A 20371-nucleotide genomic window follows, 5' to 3' on the forward strand; every position below is an offset into this window, starting at 1 on the left:
AAGTCCATGACAAAGCGTTGCTCACCATGACTAGTTATCTACGTGTGCTTCATTTGAGTTCTTCTAGCGATGTAGGTTCAAACCCCACTCTACATGGCACCTTTGTTCTAGAGCAGTGTCTGTGTTGTAGACGTGATATGCATTTCTCCACGGCATCTGATGAAAGCAAAAGAGGTAGCCATTCGATTGGATATTTAAAAAATCTTTCTCATTATCCACAGCGGAACAAACATGCTGCTTTAATTTTGCGTTGTAATATTGTAATGTGATGTTATATTGAGGTTTACTGTCATGGTTCTTATTTCTGTCAGCAGTGATATGTTACTTAGAAACCATACCTTAATGGTTTTATTGCCTAGTGGACTTTGAGGACTGAAACACTGTGTGCTGTGTTTGTTCCAGTTGAGGTTAGGTTTACTGCTGACATATTGTTCATTTGAATGAGAGAGAACAAACAAAACACAGTGTGTCTGTCCGTATTGTTTGATTTCAGTCTCGCCTAGATAGTGTTTCCATTAGTAAAGAGGTTAGGTTTACTGGTTCCGTGTGCACAGATGATACTAGGGGCCTGTTCAGAAAGGTTATGTTGTAAAAACCACAGAGTGTATTAACTCTGAGATGAGGGTATCAAGGTTTGTTGTTAAACACAAAGCGTGTTCAGATTTGACTCTTGACGTCAGTAAACCTGGAGGTTACCTTACTCATGCCGGTGTTATAAACCCTGAGTTGGTTCTGAGCCAATTGACAGTAGACTGCAGAAGCGGCTGGAGATGTGGAGTGCCCTTTTTTGAGGAACAACCATCTGATACAGAAGCACAATTGCTTTGCAGAATTCTGTGTCAAGAGAGAAGTTCTGGGCAGTGGTGGGATATGAAACCATGGACAACTTTGCTAGGGAGTTCTGGCTTTCTTCTCCATAAATCTCTAAATACGCATAAACATAACTTCTTTTGTTTCATGTTCTCATTTTGCCCCAGGAAATATTTGGTTTAATTTTCAATAGTTTAACTCATCATTATGTTGTTACATGCTGGTTTCACTCACTTGCAAAGTGTGTGAAGCACTTTTTGGTGTTTTCTTGCCAGAGTTGTATTTTGTTATTTCCCAGTAAATTAACACCGTATGAGCTAATGCCAATTGTTCGTTTCTCCATGTTGCGAAGTAAATCTCTTTCACTAGGAATATTCACCGTCCATCCAGAACTGGATCTTTTTCCTGTGTTCATGTTTTTTTTTCCTGCCACCAAACTTGTTGAACCAATGAGCGTGGGAACATTCCAACATGAATTGCAGTGATGCTTTTTGTTCACCTGGATTTTTCTCTGTGTAAAATGAAAACTGAACCAAAGGGAAACAGGTTCACATTGGTTCGCTGAATTGGACTAGCGCAAACAACAAACGGTTTGAAAGGATCATGACTGTGCTGAAGAAATTCAGCAGCCTCCTTCTTATTCCACCAGTGTCTACACAATGCTCAACATATACGGACATACAATTATCCAATAAACCTTTAAAATCCCTGTGGTCCATTTGAGTTTGACCTCAACCTTTCATATTAGGAACTCCATGTACATGAACATTCATTCATTATCTATACCGCTTTATTGCTCCAGATACTAGGGGCTCTACCAGCTCTCTTTGGGTGAAAGGCAGGACAGGTCACCAGTCCATCACGGGACACATAGAGCACACAACACAACCCACTCACACTCACTTATGGCATTTGAATACATCAACCTGACATACATGTTTTTGACTTGGGAGGAAACTGGACCTGGAGAAACCCACCAAGCACAGGAGAACATAAACTCCACCACAGAAAGGTCCCCACGGTACTACGAACTGCGGCCCTTCTTGTTGTGAGGCCCAGTGGTACACCACTAAGCCAACATCTGCTTCCCCACTTTTACGATTCCTTGGCCAGTGTTCATGTTTTTAAAATCATACACTCAACACTATGGGACACTGCAAAGCACCTAGCATTATTGCATAATAAATCAAAGTATTAGATCACACATAAATGGACTAGTGCAGAGTCCCCTCCTCCCCCTCTAGCCAAGCCCCCCCTGGACCTGAGAGCCACTGGGGTGATTGTTTCTAACGTTCACCTGCCCAATCCTGATAACTGAGTCAGGGTTATCGTTAAGTAATCCTAATTAACTTAACTGGCTGACCTAACTACCTAATTAAACCAGGACAGTTGGAAAACCCCCGTTCTCTTAGTAGTCAGCTGCTTCTGGTGTGAATTCATCTCTGATGAGAGTACATCACTCCTGTCAGGGGACCCTGTTAAGGAGACTGCATCATGTTTGAAAACAAAACATCTAATCGGAGCAGCATCATGGATGTGCGGCCGACCCTTCCGAGGGTCAGTAGCCCCTGTAGGATGTGGACCAATGCTCTAAGAATAATATTATCTTCTGCAAACAGGAAATTACTGAACACTTCACAAGTAAACAGGTGTTCTAGTCTTTAGTCCATCACTTATGGCATAAATGATGATTTGAATGAACTCCTATTAGTAATAGCTGCTGTGGCTACAAGTGTCAATTAAAGTGTCAACCAGCTGGCACAGGCAGTTCTTTCCCCCGCCTGTCACTCTCATGAACTCTATGCACAGGTGGCCAGAGATAACCACTGTTCAATAATCACTTATGCCATATTTCACACTTTCTCAGCCCTTTCTTTTTTACTTATTTATACTTGTCTGTTCTTTCTTAAACATTTAACCTTAATTGTCCATATGACATAGCTTAGAGGGCAACACAGTGAAATTCCTTGTTTGTGTGCACACAAGATATCTTGGCTTAATTTGTTTTTTTGTAGAGATCTGTTTGTATGTAGATTTTCAGCAGTTTTTGTATAGGAAACGCTCAAACACAACTTTGGCAGGACACCAGAGTCCCTCTGAGCACTGCTGGGATTTGAACCCAGGTCCCCTGTTTACAAGAAGGTGCTTACCACTAAGCCACAGCTGCCTTGGGTTAAAGTACCTGTTCTTGTAAACTGCCCAGCAAAGGTTACATGAAGTGACAATCAATCAATATCAATCAAGTAGTGTTCAGAAAATCTTGAAGTGAGTGGAAAACTTATCATGGATTGGAGAAGGAGAAACAGGTTTTTCGTTGAAAAGATGAGGTAGCTGAATCATGGTCTGAAAGCTTGATGATGGAGGAACAAGTCCACTTGTTTATTAATGGTACAGTTTGTCTCCAGGTCCAAAGAACCAGCTGGGCACAGAGACTTAACTGTAACTCCAAACGTAGCTTATCACCCAGAACTCTTCACCCTAGCAAGAAACACGTTAGACCAACAAAGTATCAACATAGCAGTAACATAGGGGGCCTGCTGTCTTTCATAAAATTAGGTTTATATTTCTATATACAAACTGTTACATTCAGAAAAACCTACATACAAGATCAGTCTGACACAGCACCAGAATGACTGAACAAGATGTAGGAACAACCAAAAATGGAGATTTAATGGCATAAAGTGCTTTTATTTTCAGCATTGAAAACCGTGCACCACCCACATATGACAAAGGGGAAACTGATGAGCTGACCGAGTGGTTAACCCCAATTGTCAAAAAAAATGATTACTGTCTAATCAGCCATAAAATGATCTATAACATCTATTCTATTATGCAAGTCAGACATAGAGAGATTCATCTTTTAATTGGGGGATAAACTGTGATGAACTGATTTTATACATGTTGTACAAATATGAAAGCAGATATCTGATAATACAGTAGTCTTAATATTGGGCTTTAAAGACTTGTGGAGAACATGGGCATTGATCCCACTACCATTATATGCTAAGCAAGTGCTCTACCACTTGAGCTAAACCCCCAACAGGTGTGACACCAGTAGCCAACTAATACTGCATGTGTTAACTGGAGTTATAGTTGACTGCTCATGGGTCATCTAAAGGAGAGATTCTGCTCTGGCAAGTGGTTAAAACTGTACAAGTCAGATATTACAAATGTTTTGACTTTACTTTTTATTAATTTTTCTTTACTGGTTTAGTTGCAGTCAGATAAGACAACATCCAGATTTGTCCACAGCAAAATCTTCCATTCCCTGTAATGTTTTCCATGTAAAAAGTCCACAGGGGATTGTTTTATTTAGACATTTTTCCTACATGTTCCTAACCATCTCATTAAGGATATTTGAACAAAGTACGGATATTGGTGACCCACCTCTTGTCCATCTCTTATGAAATGGAGATGGAAATGCTCACTGTGCCCTGGGCACTTAAGACTACCAGCTACAGTGAGGGGCTGTATGTTTCAGAGAAGGTGTTTCAGTGTCATTAAATGAACTAGATAGATGAGTGTCTGTATCATAAATAACTACAGAATTGTTTCCAATTTGAAATGTTGACTAAGTGGAATTTCCACACATAGAACATTAATCTTTAAAACCTGCTGCTCTGTTCTTTGTAGGACAGATAGCAGAGTGAGCATTTGAGCAGTCTAAGGATGGTGCTTGGTTCTTAGGCAACCTTGGGATTATTGCCCCTCTCCTTCCATCCTGGCAGCTCAGAACATGCTCATAGCCAAGGGAAAGCTTATTGTTCACATCTTCGTTCTACTTAAGTAAAGGATCTTAGTACTTCTTTCTCCAGTGGTTACAGTGACTTACACCTTAACAGGTAATCAGAAACACCTGAGTCCAGGTCTGATTTATATCCAGTCTCTGCTGGTGTGTTTTAAGGTTATCGCAGTCATGATAATTAGCTTTTCTTCAACCACAGTAATGTGGGTCAGAGCTGCTAATGTTCATCTCTATGAGAAAAGATAGACCACGTCTTGGGTATGGCAGGCTTCTTTTGCAACAATGAAAATGGGCAAAAATGAAAAATGAATTTGAATGACTTGTGCCAGTTTTAACATATTTTAAAGATGATTATTAAGATTTTTACATGGAAGGGGTTCAACAAGTGGTTAGCACTGTCAGCACTCACAACAAGAAGGGTCTGGGTTCGCAACCTGTTAGGTGCCTTTTGCAACTGGGTCTTTCTGTGTGGAGTTTGTATGTTCTCCCTGTGCTTGCGTGGGTTTTCTCCAGGTTCTCCAGTTTCCTCCCACAGTCCAAAAACATGTATGTCAGGTTGATTTATAACTCAACTAAACTGCCCATTTGTGTGGCCCTGTGATGGACTGGTGACCTGTCCAGGGTGTACCCCTGCCTTTCACCCAAAGAGAGCTGGGATAGGTTCCAGCAGATCCCTGTGACTCTGGTAAGAAATAAGCAGGTATAGATAATGGATGGATGGATGGATTTCAACACTTTCAGCCACATCTGTCTGTCTAAGGACTGACCTGTTAGCCAGTAAAATGACATACCTCTTCTTTGTCCTGCTTAGTGATGAACTCATCCAGAGGCACATACTGGTTTTCCAGAGTGTCCATAGCACTCTGGCAGGCATGGTCTTTGATAGCATCTCAAAGATGTTCCCTAGCTGTTCTTGGTGGCTTTCCTTCAGCTCTTCTATCTGTCTAAACATTTAAAGCCCATTTTATTCAACAGATTTGGTTTTTAACCCTCTGACGCATAGTGGTCACTACAGTGGACAGCTATTTAAAAGTAATTTTCTTCTAAATGCAGTGGTTTCTAAGGTGGAGCTGCATATCAGCCTCTAGAGTGTTTATTTTAAAAATAAGTGTTCAGAGATACAAGGACTAATATGTCAGTTCTTGTTGCGGAAAATGCTATTATAATGGCATGATATTACCAATCCTGCATCCTTAAAGAACTATGGAGACACTGTGAGTGTCATTTGTTTTCTTATTCAGGCCTAAACAATAGGCAATACAATGTTAAAATGCATGGACATATATATTGAAATGTTTCTTTGAATCATAAAAAGAAATAATTGTTCATGGATTTACCATAAAAACACAATTTAATTTATTTTTACATTAAGTTCATATCATATCTGTAACTTTCTGAAAAAATCTGATTTTTGAAAAAAATTTTACAATTTATTGTTTTCATGACCTAAGAAGAATAAAAACACTTAGGAAAAAAATCTTGACTCAGACTGTCATAATTCATGCATCAGAGGGCTAAACAACAGCTGACTTTGGTAGGTTGAAGCTGAAATCACCACTGATGGTGGATGCATAGTTGAAAAGTCCCCTATTATGCAAATTTGACTTTCTGGTCATTTTGGTACACTTACTGTATATGGCTGTCTGGTGTATGTAGAGATACACAAAGCAGGTAGAGGCGCCTCCTTTTTTTTTTCCTTTTCTGTTTTGTTGAAGAGAAGTCGTGAAACAATAGGTTTTCCACTTCCTTTTCTTGTATACAAGAGGCAAGCCCCTCCTCTGGCTCTGCCCAAACACAGCCCATGGAAAAGTTCAGCAAAACTCTGCTGTCCTCCATTATTGGACACTGGCTCTGGCACAGAGAGGATAGACACAGCAGGAGACAAGCTGAGCACAAAAGCTGCTCTGGTGTTGACTGTAACAACAGGAGTCTGTTCTCACTACCATCAGCACAAGACAACAAGGTACAGTGGATACTTTCATTTACTGTGGTGAGTTTCTATAGTTTAACTTTGTTTTATATATAACATGGACGTGTTGATGCTGGCCACTGATGTATTTCAAACAGGAAACATGTGATTAATGATTTGTTGAAAAGCACAGAGAAAACGAGGTCAGAGGAGTAACACACTCACTGAAGGTGGATTTGGCTTCGTCCTCTACACATAACTATCATCAGATGCTCTCTGTGCTCTTCAGAGACTGTACCAGCTACTATGTGTGAGAATCCATGGGTTATCACTATCGATGGTTATTACCAGCCATTCCAGAAGCTGGGTACTCTCTTCCCTGTCATTCCTCACTGCAGGCTGACCAGTTTACTCTGCTTGTAGTGGTCTACTACATCCCCCTCTGGCCCTGGATGGTGATGGGCTCCACAGGTGTCCTCCTCCTGAAGTCTATGATGAGCTCCTTCATCCACAATCAGGAGCAGGTGGTTAGGCTGAGGCCACTCCACAAAGTCTCTGGCCAGTGTCATGCACTCCCACTCCTTTCAGGTCCACCGACATGAGCTTCTCTGAGGAGGCTGAGCAGGCATAGATGGAAGCACAGCTCACACTGTGCAGTTTTTCAGACAGTAGCCACCAACCACGTTCGTGAGGACAGTAAGTGCAGATTGTATTGATGCAGGGTTCCAGCTTAGGCTTTAGTAATTCAGCACATCAAATGAAGCTGCAAAGAGGTTGGTTGACAGCTACCTTTGGTAGGCTCAGGCTCAGAGTTTTCTCAGACTGACATGCAACAGTCGGTGCATAAACTATGTTTCTGCCTGGTTTTGAAACAGGGCCCTTTCACGTGTGAGGCGAACGTGATGATCACTACACTACAGAAACTGACACAAGAGGCTTATTAGCACTGCCTTTTTCAAGCTAAGGCACAATAGAGAAAATGCCTACAGAACCTGGTATTAGTCTGGATTAGTCTGGAATCTCTTCAGTAGAGATCAGTTTCCAAGAGGTGGGACAATGGTTGCAGAATAAACCAATCAGAAACAAACAATATGACGTGTGCAGTAGCCTAGAGATGCTAGTGAATGACTGTTATTGTTTTTGTTGTAAAAACATGAGAATACACAGTGTTATCACCAGTTCTGTGCATATTTTTGAATGGAGTAAACAGCAATAGCCAGTTGTAGAAAGCTTTGCAGAGTTAGGAATGTCATTGGGCAAAGTTACGAACAAGTCAGTGCATATGGGCAAGATTTGTTTAAATCTGGTTGGATGATGGATTGTAGAGCCCACCCCATTGCAGATAAGCAGCTGTGATTGGCCCGGCTCTTTTGAAGCTGGAGGAAAAGACTTCCTATGGCAGGGGTTCCAGAACCACATTCTTTTGTTAATTAAGGATTAGATCGGACTGGCCAGGCTAGCAATCACCAGTGCTGTTGTTTATATTTCAGCATGTGTATTTGTTGTGGTTTTTTGTATTCAAAGTGTCATCTTTAACCCTCTGGGGTCTGAGGGGGTTTTTAAAATCATAAACAAGGCACATTCGCCTCACACGCGAAAAGGTCCCTGGTTCAAGTCCAGGTAGAAGCAGAGATTCAACTCTTCTCTGACTAACAATTGTGGTCAAGCTCTTCTACATTATGAAATGGACCAGATCAGCCTGTACTTTCTCCTATTACGCCCCTGAAGTCACATCACCTCTTCTCAACATATGGAGCTCTCCTGTAGAATCACCACCACCCAAAGTGGGGCTCAAACCTAACCCTAATCCTGAGATTAAGAATAGAGTTATTATTGAGGCACTGCTGGGTGCTTTAACAAACTAAACCACAGCACCACCTGTAGTTACTCTTAAAAAATATCTCCCCTTATTCCACATTGTCTGAATTTTTTCAGAGACACTGGAACATGCAAGAACCGGTCTCCTCTCTCCATTCTCCTTTTTCATAAAGGATTCATATTCATCAGTTCCTGTTCAGTGAACTAAATTCTCCAGCAAAAGTCCATCTCTAAAAATTTGTTCCAAAATAAAAAAGCTATAAAATGATGTAGTGTCAGTGCCATTGATTGAAGAGTGACAAAGTACAACAACAGCTAATTTCTGGAAGTCTCATTGAGTTGAAATACTTCATAGACATAACAGCAGATGAATGTCCCTCTGTTCTGTGAGAGAACTTACCTATTAAATAGGCTGCATTGCTTATGTTAGTTAGTCCACTTTAAGGTGCTGATTTTAACACAGTACCAGTTATAGATCAAATATAAAACTTTTCCTTCTCAACCTGTGTTGTGAGCTCATCTCTCTTTTGCTGCCCAGTCTGAGCATTTCAAATACTGATTATTATAAACTTAGAAGAAAATAACACATCTACCCTTTTTCTACAGTGATGATTGTAATGTATACAGAGTATAATGCATACAATACAGCAATATACAGGATGACAATTTCAACTTCTCTATGTCCACTGGTAGGAGCTTTTTGCCCACTACTTGTCAGTGTACCCTGCATTTGTGGAGGAAGTCAGGCTCTACTGCACATTTGAGGAGGTATGGGCCCCAAGAGGCTGTATGAGTCTGAGGACCCTCAAACAATGCAGCTTGTATGCCCCAGTCAGAAACAAACCACCCCAGGTGGGACTCGAACCCACAGTCCCTGGCTTAGGAGGCCAGTGCCTTATCCATTAGGCCACTGGGGCTTCAGAAGTTCAGTGAACCAACAGTCTTGGTATCCATAAAATTCCATTAAAACGCAACACATGAAATGAGATGGAGCTCTAATAGACTGGAAATCCATCCAGGGTGTACCCCACCGCTCGCTCAGTGTCAGCTGGGACTGGATTCAGAACTCTGCTACTCTTGATAAGAATAAACACTATAGATGATGGATGTATTTTCTTTTTTTATTATCAGCTTAGTTACTGGGATTAAAAATATAAAATAAAATCAGAAAGCTGATTTCAAATGGATTTCACCCAACACTGCTAAGAAAAGTCAGAATTCAGAGTGTAAATAAAGTGTAAATCCATGTAAAGGACACAGGACACTCATTGAAGACAGTCATGTGCATATTTTGGACAGAGAAGACAGATGGTTTGAGAGAGGAATCAGAGAAGCCATACATCTTCAGGTAGAAAAACCCCCCCTGAACAGGGGTGGAGGGCTCAGACATAACTTATATTCAATATACCAGGCTGCCCTTTCATGTATTCCCAGGAAATTAAGTAACACTTCACATATCCTCCAGAGAGGACACACACACATACCCAGTTTATGGATCAAAGGGTTTCGAAGACTCAACCATTAGACCCTAATGAACTTCACCTGGGCTCACTTCTATTGTTTACCTAACGAGTCCAGTTCAGGGTGTATAGACCAAAGTTAGTAAATCCCAGGCAGGGTATAGACTATACAGATTGCCAGCCTATTAGAACTCGTACTGAAAAAGAAGTATAGTGTCCGGTGTGGCTGCCATCGACTCCTACGGGAGGAGGAGTTAGAGTCCCTGGTGGGATAGGGTCCACCTGAATTCTTAAGAAGGACCGTAAGGTTGGAGTTCATTCCTGTAGACGTACAGGACAAAGTCCCGAGGAAGGGTGCCTCTGCGGAGTGTTGGTTCGCCCCTAAAGACCCACATTGAACAACGATGAAAGCCTCGTACCCACGGCTCCATAAGAGGCGGTAAGTGGCAAGTTAAGGTAAGGGTATAAGAGAATATAAAGATAAAAGCAGGTTTACTTTTTGGTAAGTATAAATAAGTTGCTGTTGTTTTGTCCTCTGGTACATATGTACAGCTTGTGTTGTGTACAATGACAGTGTCCTGAGTATGAAAAGCCGCCTGAGATCATTTGTGGTGCTAACGAAGCAGTGGTCTTGTGGCCCAGAGAAGTAGTACTCAGTTGGACCAGTTGCTCTGGTGTACTTCATACAAACCGGTTGGCTGCCACTGCGGTATATAATGGATGATGAGCACGTGAGAGAATGTGGTGGAGAAGGGGGATGGCCCGTCACTATTATGTGGCAATGGGTAGAGGCACGTAATCAATTAATGAGTGGTATTCCTGAACAAGAACGGAAAAAGCAGAAAGGTAAGTATCAGCAGAAATTTGAGGAAGTGATTAGTAAGTATGGATTGCATGAAGGGGACACGGAGGATCTGGCTGCTCTCCTGACGCAGGAGGATCAGAAAGCATTGAAGGAAGTGGAAGAAATGAAGAAGAGACCCGTCATTGGGATGATGGTGAGGAGGAAATGGAAAAAGGAAGTGGAGGAAAAAGAAGCTCACAGACTGACGGTGCATAACATGGCACTGCCTGTGAGAGCGATGCAGGCCTGGACTGCACTACATGATGAGAGGGATGCAGGTAAGTGTGTAAAGGACAAAGAGAAAATGGAGGTTTGCCTATACCCAGCCCTCCCCAAGCGCCCCTTCTGGTGAAGGGGGGCAGACACCAGTACAGACCATGGTCATTTGCAGACATGAATGGAGTAGTGGAGAAACTCCCACACACTGCAGAGGGAGGAGGTAAGTGGTTAAATAAATTTGAGCAGCTCACGCAGGGACAAAAGGTGGCCTTAGGCGACTCTAGAGCGCTGATGGGAGAGATACTCTCGGTTTGGGACGTAAATCAAATTGAAGAAAGTGCTAGATGCACACAGCTGCCAGATCACACCCCATTCACTGAGCTTGCCACTCCAATTGGGAAAGCAATATGTACAAAGTTCCCGGCCCCGACTGGGGCCGCACACCTCCTCACATTTGCCCCTAAGGCCGGAGAGAGGCTAGCCTCTCGGTGTAAAGAGGAATGGACTAACTCCGCCACAGTCCATCCTCACTCAGATAAGATGCAGGAGGATCTCTTCCGGAAGGCTGTGATGGGAGGGGCCCCCAAGTCCGTGAGGGACAGCATGGCTGGTAATCCTGATATACCAGGGAGTGACTCAGCTGTATGGGAGAGGCACTTCCTCCATCACCTGCAAAGCGCACAGGATAAGGAGGAGCAAGAGAATTTAACGGTTGAGGACCTTTAAAAGTAGGTCTCTGGGAAGAGACTTACTTATTAAGGTGGGAGCATCAGACCTGTGCTCCCCGGAGGGAGTGATATTGACCTTTCCTAATGGTGATTCGCATAACTACTTTGTGAACGGACAGATGAGTGATGGACAGTGGCTACTAGCGGAAAACAGGACCACACAGGCACCGCACCCTGGGGCGGATATATATTGGGGTTTACTACTACCTGAAACTCCCAAAGGGGGTGGACTATTCTCCCTGTTCTCATCCTAGAACCCCTGGATCTCTCTGATCGCACCCTAAACAGTGTCCTGTTTCAGAAACAAAGGGGGAGTAGGAAAGTACTTATGTACAGCAATATTTTGCTTGACAACATGGAAAAACGACATCCACTGTGCAGCAGGAGTGGCAGAGGTCATCCAAAAAACTGTACACATCGTAATGGGACATGCCCTCACCATCTTAACGACACAGTGTGGACTCATTCGTTAATTCGACCGCCTTCACTATGACGTCTTTGAGACAGAGTAGGATAGCGAAAAATTTTAGTCAGCCCACACATCACATACACATACGAAGGCATCAACATGGCAGAGCAGATGATGGAGGGTGAGCCACACAGGTGTGAGGAGAGGATAAGTATGGACACTAAGACCAGGCCAGATCTTAGCAGTATAGAGCTAGAGGGGGAAGCAGAGACAGTGTTTACAGATGGATGCTATTACAGGCATCCCACCAAGGGACTGAAAGCAGGATATGCAGTGATCAGGGAAACAGAAGAGAGATTTGAGGTGCTTAAAGGCAGAAAGGCTTAGGAAGAAACCATCGGCTCAGTTAGCTGAGCTACAAGCAGTGATAGAAGCACTTAAATGGGGAAAAGGGAAAAGAATTAACATCTACACAGACTCAGCCTATGTGGTAGGAGCAGCTCAGACAGAGCTTAGGCAGTGGGTCTGCGCAGGATTTCAGACAGCTTCCCAACAGCCCATCAAAGATGAGGAAGAAATGAGAGAACTGGCAGAAGTGCTGAAGGGACCACAAGCGGTGGCAATCATCAAATGTATAGGACATGACATGACAGGGCTGAGACTAGAGTGGCTCTGGGGAATCAAAGAGCAGATGACGAGGCTAAAAGAGTGGCAGGCTATCAGGCACACATGATGGTCCTCACTTCAGGGATCGGGGTAACGGAGATCCTACCCCCACTTACAAGTAATAAGAATAAGAATAAGAAAACCTTTATTTGTCCCACAATGGGAAATTGTATTGTTGCAACAGTAAGTACAGTACACAGCAGAGAGCCAGAAGTAGCAAGATGTGAGATCAATCGGAAATTAAAAATATTAAAAGAAGTACTAAGTGGAATAGAACTATGAATCTGAAAAGACTATAAGTATATACAATATGTGCCTTGATTGAAGAAGCAAAACAGAAAGTCTCCCCACTTGAAAAATCTGTGTGGAAACAAAGGGGAGCAACAGAAAAAAAAGGAGGACTATGGAGAGCACCAGATGGCAGACTGGTTCTGCCACCGGAACTGAGGGACAGCATCTTGGCTGAGGCACATGGATTGACTCATCTTGGACACGAGCAAATGCATCGATATCTCTCTCATTGGTGGCATCCGTTTCTTCCAGACATGACTCATGTCCAGGCTTGTGACGTCTGCCGAGGCCATAATGTGAAGCCCACAGTAAAACCACACGAAGGTACTTTTCCCATTAACACAGGACCAGGAAATGAAGTAATTATTGATTTCACAGATATGGGAGAACGAGTGGAAGGTAAGAGATATCTGTTGTTCCTGGTGGATGCATACACAGGCTGGCCAGAGGCATGGCCAGCAAAGAGTGGAGACAGCAAAACTGTCATAAAATGTTTGACTAACCATTACATTCCACAGCATGGGTTTCCCAGAAAGGTCAGGTCTGACAATGGAACCCACTTCAAAAATGAGGACCTGAGAAGAGTAGAAGCGATTCTAGCTAGGGTTAAAGCATGCATTTGGTACTGTATATCATTCACAATCTCAGGGAAAAGTGGAGCACATGTACAAAAATCTGAAAACCAAATTGGCTAAGATCTGTGCACAGACGAAACTCAATTGGATACAAGCGCTTCCTATAACCTTATTAGGCATAAGGGGGGCTGGGGCTAAATCGGGTTACAGGGTTCACGCCATATGAATTGTTGACAGGGCACCAGCTCCTGGTCCCAGACTCTGGACTAATGTTTGAGGAGTATCCTAGGAGGGGCTATAAGCCGTATTATGACCAACTAAAGGCTCTTGTCTCAGCTTTTTCCACACAGATCACAGAAGCAACAAAGGGACCAGGAGGACCAGGGACAGGACCCCACACAGCTGAGTGGGTGTTGCTGAAGACCATCAAACGCAAGTGGAAGAAATCTTGAAATCAATTCATGTTCTGTGTTTGAGTCTAATGCAACCACAGGAGGGCACAATCCAGTGTCTTCATGTGCCTCAGTAAATGCAGAGGGTTGTGTCAGAAAGGGCATCCGACGTAAAATCTTAGCCAAATCAAACATGCGAATCACAGATATGACTTCCATACGGGAGGAAGACCAAAGAGGAGGTTCTTGGATGTAGTGAAGGAGGACATGAGGATAGTTGGTGTGGGTGAGGAGGATACAGAGGATAGGGTTAAATGGAGGCAGATGATTCGCTGTGGCGACCCCTGAAGGGAGCAGCCAAAAGGAGAAGAAGAAGAAGTTCTGTGTTTGAGTCTGCGGTCTAAATAGCAGTTTAGGAGGAAGCTGTAAGTATCTACAGAGACCAACTGAGATTAGTGTGAGACAACCAGCACAGCCATGGGTTACTTGTCTGACCTCGGTTTTACTGAGGCTCAGTCCGTTGTGCTGCCGGCTAGTCAAACTGCAGTCTGCCAGCAGGTTTCCAGGAGAGACATAGGCGTTCTATACAAAGAATTAGTCTGGAATGTCTTCGGTTGAGATCAATTTACATGGGGGTGGCAATGGACACAGAATAAATGAATGATAGAAACAAACGATATGATGTGTACATTATCAAATGCAAGACACAGAGATTGTGTTAGAGCTACCTTTGGTAAGCTCAGGCTGAGTTTTCCATAAGTGAGATGCAACAGTCAATGCAAGAGCTCTGTTTTTGCCTGGTTTCCAACCAGGGACCTTTCATGTGTGAGGTGAACGTGATGATCACTACACTACAGAAACTGACACAACCTTTAGACTTAGAACATGGCACTGGGAAATGCAACATTATACACTAAGCCCATAGGACAGTTTATTTGGAGAATCTAAACTCAAATGATCCAACTGTGTGTCATCTTTAGGAAATCATAAAGGAGCCCTGAGAGATTTCTTGAAAACATACAGTTGTGTTCCTGTAGTGTAGATGTTAACATGTTTCCCTTACACACAGAAGGCCCCTGCACCAACCTTGAAAGTTGGAAAAGTACTACAACATGGTGAGCAAGAGAGCAGTTTGTCAAGTGTCCTCCCTGGATCAAACATCTCCATGTCACTGAATTAGTCTGGAATCTCTTCAGCAGAGACTGAGATTTTCAAGGGGCCATGAGTCGTGATGATAGGCTAGTGAGTGATATGTCATCATTCAAAATTTGTGCATTTCAGTTTTAGCAGCAGTCAGGATAGCCGAGCGGTCTAAGGTGCTGTGTTCAGGTCGCAGCCTCCACTGGAGGTGTGGGTTCATATCCCAGTCTTGACAAGTTAGAGCTGCTTCGATATTTCTCAAACAACAACTTTGCATCACTGCTTCAAACTATCTTATTAAGGATATTTGAACATAGTGCACATATTGGTGACCCACCTCATGCCCGTCTCTCATGAAATGGCAACATTCTCACTGTGTCCTGGGTACTTACCACTACCAGCTACCAAGAGGAGACGCCCAAACATACCCAAATGAAAGTAATGACAAGTGGAATCATATGCAATATTAACCCTGTTACACTGAGTCACATGTGACCACTTTAATGTTTTGTATCAATACTAACTCAACAGCTACTTCCTGCAGATAGTAGACCTTGGAGTTATTTTTGACCAGGACATGTCCTTTAACTCACACATAAAACAAGTCTCTAGAACTGCATTCTTTCACCTGCACAACATTTCCAAAATTAGGAACATCCTGTCTCAAAATGATGCAGTAACTAGTCCATGCATTTGTTACCTCAAGGCTAGATTACTGTAACTCAATATCTGGATGTCCCAATATCTCCATAAAAAGCCTCCAGTTAATCCAGAATGCCGCAGCCAGAGTCCTGACAGGAACTGGCAAGAGAGATCATATTCTCCTATACTGGCTTCTCTTCATTGGCTCCCTGTAAAAAACAGAATAGAATTTAAAATCCTTCTTCTCACATACAAATCCCTTCATAATCAAGCTCCTTCATATCTTAAAGACCTCATAGTACCATATTATCCCAATAGACCACTTCGCTCTCAGAGTGCAGGTCTACTTGTGGTTCCCAGAGTTTCCAAAAGCAGAATGGGAGGCAGATACTTTAGCTATCAAGCTCCTCTCCTGTGGAACCAGCTCTCAGCCTGGGTTCAGGAGGCAGACACTCTCTGTACTTTTAAGGCTAGACTTAAAACCTTCCTCTTTGACAAAGCATATATTTAGGGCTGGCTTCAGGCAACCCTGAACCATCTCTTAGTTATGCTGCTATAGGCCTAGACTGCCCGAGGACCAGTGGTGCACTGAGCTCCCCTTCCCTGAGCTCCCCTACCTTAACCCTCCTCTTCCTTCTCTTCCTCTCCTCCCCCCTCACATGTACATTGCACCACTGAATGTCACTAACCTTGTGCTCTCTCTCTCCCCTAGTTTGTGCTCTCTCCCTCTCTCTCTGTCCTCTCTCTGTACCTTCTGCAGGTGTCCCTGATCCTGGAGCTGTATATTGCTGATGTGCAGTTACTGGCCCAACCAAAGGAATTTGTTGTTTTTTTTGTTTTTGTAAAGTGTCTTGAGATGATTTTTATTGTGATTTGGTTTTATACAAATAAAATTGAATTGAATAGAATTTAATTGAATTATACTAACGACGACTGCAGGGTCCTGTTTGTTCGCCATGTTGATGGACATGTGATGCTCTTCTGACATTCAGTGCTTTACACTCTATAGCTCTAAGGAGCTGCATTAAGGTGGTAGTCTCCACATGTCAGTCCTGTGGTACTGTTGTGTTGTCTCTCAACAGACAACTTTGTGTTTCAGTTTGATTTTGCTACTCTTGCTCCTGACCGTCTCATTAAGGATATTTGAACAAAGTGCAGATATTGGTGACCCACCTTGTGACCATCTCTCATGAAATGTCAATGTGCTCACTGTGCCCTGGGCACTTAAGTCTACCAGCTACAGAGATGACACCCAAACATACCCAAACAAAAGTAATGACAATAGAAATCCTAAACTTTCATCTCTGTCCATAGTGTATATGCTAATTTTCTAATAATCATGAGAGATTCTTAATGACACTGTAATGTTAATGGTCACAAGGAGTGGCAGTGTTATCTTACACAGCAGTGTTTAAGCTGTAGACATTGTTAACCACTGCCATGATGTTACTTTAACTGCAGCCTCAGTCTATTTACTGTAACGTCATAACGCTGCTAAGTTATGCTGTTAAATTATATTCTCATGTTGTTTCACGTCACATTGGGAATGAGATTTGTGTTGTATTGTCTAGTGCACCTGTTGTTACACAAGGTCTAACCTTAACTACAGTGTGTTTACTTCCTTCTAATACTCTAAATGTGACTGAACTGAATCTAGTTGTGTTAAACAGCTGTACAGCTTTATGTCCCACATTGAGATGACATTTGTCACAACATGCTGATTTTCCAAAGTCCACTGGTGCATTTGTGTGTTAACAGAAATATCACAGAGACCATGCTGTCAAAAACCAGCATCCATAATCAAACTAGGCAGTTGGAAGTCAAGCTTTTGTACCAGTTATTTTATTCAGCCTGGAAACAGACCAGCACCACAGAAAAATAAGTGTCATCCTCCTTGCTCAAATGCTCAGAGTCTGTTATCTGTCTATAAAGGACAGCACAGCAGGTGTTAAGACATAATGTTTTATGTCTGGAAATTCCACTTCAATCACTTTCAATTTGGAAACAATTCTGTAGTCCTTTATGATACAGTCACTCATCTATGTTTATTTAATGACACTGAAAGACCTTCTCCTATTATCCCCCTGAAGTCACATCACCAAGTGATGTGTAGTTTATTTGTAGTTTTAAAAAATACAAAGTATGTCATAAAAACAGGTGTCTCACAGTGCTGCTTGCAGTTGTACACTTTGTATTCCATATTATTTATTCTCTGTTACTGATTGGTTTATTCTGCAACCATTGGCCCACCTCTTGGAAACTGATCTCTACTGAAGAGATTCCAGACTAATCCTTTGTATAGAAAAGAAAAAGTGTTAGTATGGTGGGCCAGGATAGGTCACACCCACACTAAATTGCAAAAATCAAAGCATTTACTTTCTATCTAGTACAAACCAGTCGGTGGTGTCAGTTAGCATCAAGAAATGCTGCATTCATCACAAGGTCTGTGGCCCACAGCCATGCCGTCCTACAAGAGCCTTGTCCTGTCTGAGTTTAGTAGCTAAACAGGGCCCGACTTGGTCAGTATTTTGAAGGGAGACTGCCCAGCAGTACCAGTTTCTCTATTGTGCTTTAGTGTGAAAAAGGCGGTGCTAATACATACCTTGTGTCAGTTTCTGTAGTGTTGTGGTCATCACACGCGAAAACGTCCCTGGTTCAAAACCAGGCAGAAACATAGTTTATGACTGAATGTTGCATGTCAGTGCTGAGCTTACCAAAGATAGCCTTGACCTCTTTGTAGCTCTGATATGCTGAGTTACTAAAGGCTTAGCTGGAACCCTGCATCATTAGAGCCTGCACTCACTGTCCTCACGAATGTGATTGATGCCTACTAGGCAGTGTGAGCTGTGCTTCCATCTATCCCTGCTCAGCCTCCTCAGAGAGGCTCATGTCAGTGAAAGAAGTCATACTGAAGGACACTGATCAGAGACTTTGTGGAGTGGTCTCAGCCTAACCACCTGCTCATGAATATGGTTGAAGGAGCTCATCATAGACCTCAGGAGGAGGACACCTGTGGAGCCCATCACCATCCAGGGCCAGAGGGGGATGTAGTAGACCACTACAAGCAGAGTCTACTGGTCAGCCTGCTGTGAGGAATGACAGGGAAGTGAGTACCCAGTTTCTGGAATGGCTGGTAATAACCATCGATAGTGATAACCCGTGGATTCTCGTACATAGTAGCTGGTACACTCTCTGAAGAGCACAGAGAGCAGCTGATGAGAGTTATGTGTAGAGGCCAAAGGCACCTTCAGTGAGTGTTACTCCTCTGACCTCGTTTTCTCTGTGCTTTTCAACAAATCACTAATCCCATGTTTCCTGTTTGAAATTTTCAATGTGCTGCTACTTTCTACACAGGCCAGTTAGCTCAGATGGTTAGCGCGTGGTGCTAATAGTGCCTAGGTCATGGGTTCAAGCCCCTTACTAGCCAAGCATTTATTAACCTTAAACTTTGTGCATTACTCATCCTTATTAAAACAAAAAATGCAGAGATTTCACACTGAAGATCATGATTTCTCCCTGAGCATAAATGTTCTGGGTATTTCGGTTTTCTCCTATTGTCCAAAACATGTATGTCACGTTGATTGGTGACTCTAAATTGCCCATAGGAGTGTGAGTTTGTTGCTGTTTATGTGGCCCTGCAATGGAGTGCTGGCCTGTCCAGGGTGTACCCCTGCCTTTATCCCAAAGAGAGCTGGGATAAGCTCCAGAAGATCCCTGTGACCCTAGTTAGGAATATGCGATATAGATAATAGATGGATGACTGCTCTACTGACTGACCTGTGGGAAACATTTCTTTTTATGCTGATATCATCTGCACACTGAACAATTAATTTTAGCTCTTGAGCCTAGAAAGTTTAGGACTGTCTCTGTTTCCTTCCTATCTCCTTGCACCATTCTCCTGTTTCATAAAGGATTCATGTTTGTCAGCTCCTGTTCACTAAACTAAATTCTCCAGTAAAAGTCGATCTCTAAAAATTTGTTCCAAAATAAAAAGGTACAAAATGATGTAGTGTCTGTGCCATTGATTCAGTCACCAGTCAGTCATGGACTATTCTGAGACAAATCTATGTCAAACAGGAAATACTGGGATTTAGATTTTATGCAGGACATACAACTTATCACAGTTATAGGACAGAGCTCAGTTTAACTTGAATTATGTTCATATAGTGGTTCCATGGTGACAGTAATAGTCAAACCACTATGTCTTTTGCTAATGTTCATAAATCATTTGAGATTGAGATTTGAAATTGAGATTATAAATGACTTTGAAATGAAATACAACTGCAAAAAAAAAATAAGTCAACACTTGGCTCATTTGTCCAGAGGTATGGATGTCGCTTTGGGTGTGAGGTCCAGGTTTCGATTCCCAGATGAGCCCAATGTTGGTGGGATTGTAGTAAACGTCTCTGTAAAAATCCTGGAATGTTTACATGTACAAAATATCTGCTTGTGCCCTTCACCATATTGTCTCTGTTACACAAAGCAGGACACACAACACATAGTAAGTTTTCATTCTAAATGATGTGATGTTTGGTAAGGTTTAGGTGATGAATTCAAAATCCACTGGGATCTCCCTGTGTGGTCCATCCACGTGTGAGGCGAACATGATAACCACTACACTACAGAAGCACAGTTGTTGACTACATATATACTAAATATGGGAAGTTTCCTTTATGATTTCCTCAAACTAATGTGCACATTGGGAACACTTGATTTTAGCGTC

The 20371-nt window shown here is 42.6% G+C and overlaps 2 non-coding genes across 2 annotated transcripts; both read right to left on the bottom strand.

Annotated features, from left to right (window-relative positions):
- Positions 1-7315: 7315 nt before the first annotated feature.
- Positions 7316-7388, bottom strand: trnav-cac (transfer RNA valine (anticodon CAC)). Its single transcript has one exon. It is a non-coding gene; the product is annotated as a tRNA-Val (tRNA).
- A 1738-nt stretch (positions 7389-9126) lies between these two features.
- On the bottom strand, positions 9127-9199 carry trnar-ccu (transfer RNA arginine (anticodon CCU)). Its single transcript has one exon. It is a non-coding gene; the product is annotated as a tRNA-Arg (tRNA).
- Between the last annotated feature and the right edge of the window lie 11172 nt (positions 9200-20371).

The sequence above is a fragment of the Mastacembelus armatus genome, unplaced genomic scaffold, assembly GCF_900324485.2.
Source record: "Mastacembelus armatus unplaced genomic scaffold, fMasArm1.2, whole genome shotgun sequence".
Lineage (NCBI taxonomy): Eukaryota > Metazoa > Chordata > Actinopteri > Synbranchiformes > Mastacembelidae > Mastacembelus > Mastacembelus armatus.